General features: G+C 50.4%; 1 protein-coding gene and 1 long non-coding RNA gene across 4 annotated transcripts in view; one reads left to right on the top strand and one right to left on the bottom strand.

Annotated features, from left to right (window-relative positions):
- The window catches only part of Sptbn2 (spectrin beta, non-erythrocytic 2), a 40,837-nt gene that overhangs the window by 1,229 nt on the left and 33,559 nt on the right, over positions 1 to 6,049 (top strand). The window contains exon 1 of one of the 2 annotated variants that reach the window (XM_055610631.1): positions 194 to 311. The exons of the other annotated variant lie outside the window; for it this stretch is intronic. The gene's annotated coding sequence lies outside the window, so the exon portion shown is untranslated. Of the gene's footprint in view, positions 1 to 193; positions 312 to 6,049 lie in introns of those variants that run through there. 2 annotated transcript variants of the gene reach the window in all.
- Positions 1,377 to 6,049, bottom strand: part of LOC129679459 (uncharacterized) — a 7,297-nt gene continuing 2,624 nt past the window's right edge. The window contains exons 2-4 of one of the 2 annotated variants that reach the window (XR_008720548.1): positions 2,955 to 3,297; positions 1,869 to 2,032; positions 1,377 to 1,790 (exon numbers count right to left, since the gene is read on the bottom strand). This is a non-coding gene — a long non-coding RNA (uncharacterized LOC129679459). The remainder of the gene's footprint in view (positions 1,791 to 1,868; positions 2,033 to 2,954; positions 3,298 to 6,049) is intronic. The other variant, XR_008720549.1, reaches the window with a different exon arrangement.

The following is a 6,049-nucleotide window of genomic DNA, read 5'->3' as shown; positions in this document are numbered from 1 at the left end:
CCTGTGACAGCGCCCGCCCGCCGTGCGCCCCGGGCCGCCCCGCCGCCGCCGCCGCCCGTAGCCGCCCGCAAACGCTCCCTGGCGACCCGCTCTAAGCGCGGCGACGACCAGGGCGCCCCCGCCAGCCGCGCCCCCGCTGCCCGCCAGGCGCCCCGCACCCAGGTAGGTGCAGCTAGAGCCCCGGCCCGCTTTGTCCCGGCCGGCAAGGAGGCGCGCTTTGTGCGGCCGCGTGCAGGCGGCGGGGTCGCTCCCGGGGAGCTCAGGAGGGAGGATGCGACGCCCAGTGCCCGGGTCCTGTGCGGGCCAGCCAGGTACCTCTGTGAAGACCGAGGAGGTGGGAGGGAGGTCGAGGCTTGGGGCAAGCGGACCTCTGTGGAGCGCAGAGAAGAGTCTGGAAGAGTTGGGCTGACAGACGCGTTGATGGATCGGGGTCGCTTGGGCTCGGAGCGCTTCAGAAAAGCGCAGGCTTTTTCGCGGTGCGGCGGTTCTTGCCGGCCGGCGCCGGTCGTGGGACTAGGGAAGCGCTAGGGTCTGCCCCGGGCCTGTGGATACCTGGCTTCCTCTAGCTCCGCAGCTTCTTGGCAATTGGCTGTGGAGCTGCGTGGGCTTCTAGAACCTCACCTCTGTGGTAGCTAGGTCCATGCTGCCCTTTAGGTCTCGCATTGGTATGAGAGGTGGACACGGTTAGGGGAGATGGTTGTAGCGGTCAGAATAAAACCTCTTGAGGCAGCGAGGAAGCGTTGTGTAAGGTGTTTCTGGGGCCCTCTACATTTATTTATAGGGCTGTGGGGTCTGCCTGTCACACAAGTGCCCGGCGAGGCTGCCTGGCCGGGGTTCCAATTCCAGCTCCGCCATCCACTCTGGCTCCAGCCTCCTGCACCCCAGGAGCCCATGACACTGCGTGCTTGTCTGAGATGCAGGCTTGCCTCTGTCCTGACATGATTTCTCCGTAGGCTGTTTCTGAGCTGCCTTCCCCCATTACAGTTCCGACTTTGTTAGCCTGGCTTCGTAAGCATTGCCAGTCGATATCCACAGCCCAGTTTCTCTTGAAGGTGAAGAGAGCAGGGTGAGTTCCAAATGTGTATGAGTGTATCTCATCTTGAGCGTGGGGCAGCCCTCTCGGCATTTTGAGAGGAGCCCAGGATCAGCGGTGAAGGAAAAACTAAGATGGAGCTTAGACTTTTCTGGTAAAGAAACTGATGTAAGCTCAAGCTTAGGGACGGGGGTGGTAAGGGAGGGGAAGTGAGTATGAATAATTATGCCCCGGGTGTAGGATTTTTCGTTTATTTTTTTATTTTTTTAGACGAGGTGATCCTCCTGCCGCCTTCTTGGGTGCTGGGAATTACAAGTGTGCGACACCAAGCACAGCCTAAACCGCAAAGAGCCCAGCTACCAAATTTCTCACTGCACAGTCCTGCGCTTTATCAGGAACACTGCCTCGGGGAAAGGTTGGCATTTGGTTTCCTTTTCAAACCTCTTCCTTGGCCCGGAGCATCTTTCTTCTGCTTCCTTAAACACAGTGGGTTTCACTGCGATTCTTTTTCCTGTTCTCTCCCTGCCAATCCATCTATTTATACTTTGAGTCAAATGAGGTTTTTACTTTGCCAAAGTCCCTCCCTATCTGTCCTAATGTATTATTCACCCTCTGGTCATTTATTTAACTCTGACTTCCTAAGGCTGTTCAGCCCTGCTCTCCTTCCTCTAGGTACCATCAGTTCAGTTTGATTAGCTTTAGAGCCCACTTCATCTTCATTCTTCCTCTGCCCAGGCAGGGGGCTCTCGCTCCTGTCCTGAGGGGGAACACATGTTTTAGTTTAGCTTGGGATAGGGCCTGAGCACACTTAGAAGCCACCCGCAGTCACACTCACCCCTCACACCTTGTGCCTTCTCAGTCCTCAGAGCGTCCCTAAGAGGTCCAGCTGGTTGCCTGTCATCTTTGGACATCAATGGCCCTCTGAGTATAATCCCTCCAGGAGCCACAGGGAATGAGTTAGGTATGCACATTCCCAGGCCCATTCCAGATCTGCCAGACCTGAAATGGGGAGTGGAGGAGAGGCCCAGCACTCAGGTCATGTGATTTGTATTTGAGACTCCTTATCCCTGAAAATCCCCCAGCAGAGAAGCAAGTCCTTTCTCCTCCCCTCTCCATTCTTTCCATCCCTAAGAAAGACATTGATTCGGGCTCAGAGAGAGAGAGAGAGAGAGAGAGAGAGGACCAATACCCCAGTTCTCAAGAAGTTAGAAGTGGAGCAAGCAGAGAGACATAAACAACTAGCGGTCATAAGAGTGATAAGCACCATAATAGCTGTGTTCAGAGTGCTGAATGCAGCTCAGAGGGGGGCGGCTCGCTCTCTAAGGGAGGTCAAGAAGTAGTCTGGAGCAAGATGTGGCGACAGGAGGAATCAGAGGACAGAGCAGGGCAGGAAATAGGGTTTCTAGTTTTTCAAACTGGTGCCAACGGAGGAAGAGGGAGAGGGAGAGGGTCCAGCTGCCTGCAGGACCGACGCATGTGCAAGCAGAGTCTCTAGCCAGCAGAACTTGGGCCTACACACAGTACTTGGTGGGCATAGCCTCCAGCAGGACCCCTGGCCTCAAGCTAGTGGGACTCTCCTGCTAACCACATAAGCTATCTGAGGTCAGTGGCTAAGAATGAGGGAGTGTGGAACAGTAACCTGGATTAACGGCGGCTCCTCCCTTTTGCCAGCTTCAGCAATCCTTGGAGGAGAATAAAATTGAGGATTCTCCATTGAAGGGATTTGCTAGATTCGTGGAGACTCTTATCCCTGAAAATTCCCCAGCAGGTCATGTATAAGGGGCAGTTCGGGTAGGAAAACGCAAGCAGAAAACTGTAAGACTCTGAAGATGGCGGCTGTTGGGACTCAGAAAACAGATTGAAAAGGATGACAGGGACGGGGGTGGGGTGGGAGGCAGAGCTAGAATGCTTAGAAACTTACTAGCAAGACGCAGAAACAGGGCCTCGGAGCTGCAGAGCGTTGTCCTCGCGATCTGCTGAAGTAAGCCCTGTGGAGTCACAGCATAGTGGCCCATGGAGGGTCTGGGACCCACCTGTGCTGTGTTAGGTCCTTTATCTTTATCATGACATCTTTGGAGATTCGGGTCCCAAAGCAGGTCTAGTCCCAGACTTGATTTGGAGAGAAGAGTGTTTTATGCTCTGGTTTTCATTCAGTGAGACTCTAGCTCCAGACTTTCTCCCCCAAATTACAGGAGTTTATAGAAAGGCCTTACCAGCCAGAGTCCCTGGAAGGGCAGGATCCCATGCAGGGACACTAGTAGATCCTGGAAGGAGCAAAAGGGCACAGTGTGGTCTGCAGAGAAGTAGTCAGTACCTAACGGAAACCATTTAGCAACAAACAATCAAAAACAACAACAACAACAAAAACAGCTCTGGGGGCTGGCTCTAGTAAGTTTGTAGTAGGGTTTGTTTTTTCCTATTAAAAAAACACAATAAAAACTAATGAGGAAGAAACTGTATCTTGTAATGGGAATGCTTTTGCTGGAAGGTCTGTGGATTGGGTTCTAACCGCTTCCTTCAGCTGGGCTGCGAGTAGAGGCTTTGACTGTAAACACAGAGTAGGGCCCAGGGCTTCTGAGTCAGACTCCAGTTTCTTGTTTAAAACTGAAAGTGTTGGGTGACTGGTTCAGGTCATGCCTGGCTTATAATGCTCTTTGCTCCGGGTGATTCAACTCTGCCCTACAATTTAGCTTTATATAAATATTTACAGAGCAAATCCAGTGACTCTGTTGGTACAAAATGATGGGAAAGGAGTCCTAGGCCTAATGGAAATTAAGCTCCCCGTCTATAGGGTAAAACCTAGGGACTAGAGACTAGAGACATTTATTCTTTATAACTTGGCCTGGGTAGCTTTAACTGTCAATGTGATGATGAACCCTTGTCATCTGAGAGGAAAGCCTCCATTAAGGAACTGCCTAGAGGAATTGCCTGTGGACATATCTGTTGGGGGTTGTCTAGATTTTTAACTGATATAAGAGGACTTGGTCCACCCAGGGCAGCACCATTCCCTGGTCCTCTGCTGTATTAAAACAAAACAAAAACTCAGTGTGTGCCTAAAAAGCAAGCCAGCCAGCAATGACATCCTCTGTGGTTTTGCTTCAAGCTCCTGCTTGAGTTGCTGCCCTGTCATCCCTCAGGGATGGACTGTGCCTTTAAATTCATAAGCCAAATAAACCCTTTCCTCCTTAAGTTGATTTTAGTTAGAGGGTTTTTATCACAGCAACTGGAAGGAAAGTTTCATGCTACTCCTGGGAAAATCTTGGTGTGAGTCAGTGGTAGGCAGCCCTGCCCCTGAAGAGGACCAGGTTCAGCTCTTTGGAACCAGCTAATCATAGTAGCCAAGTTCTGCCTTTGTGAGCACAGCACCCTCCCCACCTAGAATCTCCCCACCCAGCCTTCCCCAAACCACATGAGAAGCATCCTCACCCTCTTCTCTCCCAGATCAGTTATTGCCAAGGATACAGCCCTGGCCTACGTACTTAAGTAGTTCTCGAGTTTAAAATGTCTATGTTGAAAGGATAGTAGAAAAATGAAACATGTGGAAGTTAGAGTTCTGTTAAAGGTACAACCCCCCCCCACCTTGATTGGCTGCTAAATGTTGTATTACACAGGAACTTTGAACCTTACAAACTTTCAAAAATATCTCTAGCAGCTAATCTGAAGCTCACATGAGGACAGAGTGTGTTTGCTTAAGTTAAGCTCATGAACAGTACTGGCAAGCATACGTGGTCCAGATCCCATAGCCGGGGCCATAGAAGGCTGAGATGGGTGCTGATCCCTCAGGGCCCTAGGATGATCAGGGAGATGTTAACGTCCTCTGTCTCAGAGGCTGTGATGAAAAGTTAGAGGGGCTGGAAAAGATGGCTCGGTGGTCAAAAGCAATGGCAGTTCTTTCAGAGGACCCAGGTTCAATTCCCAGCACCCACACATAAACTTAGAACCATCTGTAATTTCAGTTCCAGGCAGTCCCGCACCCTTTTCTGATCGCTCTCGGCACCAGGCAAATACATGGTGCATGCAGCATGCACACACGCACGAAACAAAACATCCATATCCATAAAACAAAATTAAAAAAAAAAAATTAAGGTAAGGTGCTCTTTTAAAAAAGTCAGAGGGAACCTTGCTTCAAAACCTAGAACTGAAAACCAAAACAAAGCAGAAAGAACAACAAAACCCTGGTACTGTGGCTTCAAGGTGCACAACCTTGAGCCAGTGGGTTAGCTGCAGCAAACGTGGCTGCTTCATCTGTGAATCAGGGAAGGCGCCCTGCTCATAGATGACAGGGACGTATATCACAACATTTGTTAAGGACTTAGAAAGCGTCTTCTGTAGCAACAAAAAGAACCCAAAAGGTAAGAACTGTTATGCTATATTTAAAAACGATGCCACGCATACAACCGATCTGATATAAAAGAGGTTTATTGGGTGGAGGTGGACAAAGAGAGGGAAGGAGAGAGAGAGAGACATGGTGGCCCTTCCCCCCAGGAAAGAAAGTGAGGCATTGAGAGTGCAAGAAAGGAGAGAGAGGGAAGAGGTAGGGCTCCTTTTATCCCAGGCCCCTGTTGGCGGTAACCAATGATGACATCGCAGGTGGCTAGGCAACCTAGGAGTGGGCTAATGCATTGACTTGTGAACTAACAAGAACCATGCTGTGTCCTCCTATGAACACCCAGACGCTTGCCTCAGAGCATCCATCTTTTTATGTTTCTGTGGTAGATTTATCTCAGCTCTAGAGTAGAATCTGGGTCTTTAATCTCCACTTACCAATAAAGATGACTCAGAACAAGAGTAGAACTGGAGACTAAAAGAACATCATCTTACTGCTGAAGGGGACCTATATCCAGTGCCTGCATTACCCTGAAACCTTTTGCTTCCGTCGGCATACCTGCTCTGCCCTGTAGAACTCTAGCCTGGGGCCTCTGAAGCCTTTCCTTTCTACTCTCTGCTTCTAGGTGCCACCACTTCTTTCCTTCCTTCCTTCCTTCCTTCCTTCCTTCCTTCCTTCCTTCCTTCCTT

This window comes from Psammomys obesus, unplaced genomic scaffold, assembly GCF_907164565.1.
Source record: "Psammomys obesus unplaced genomic scaffold, mPsaObe1.curated_primary_1811, whole genome shotgun sequence".
Classification (NCBI taxonomy): domain Eukaryota; kingdom Metazoa; phylum Chordata; class Mammalia; order Rodentia; family Muridae; genus Psammomys; species Psammomys obesus.
This window is presented reverse-complemented; position numbering and strand designations above follow the sequence as displayed.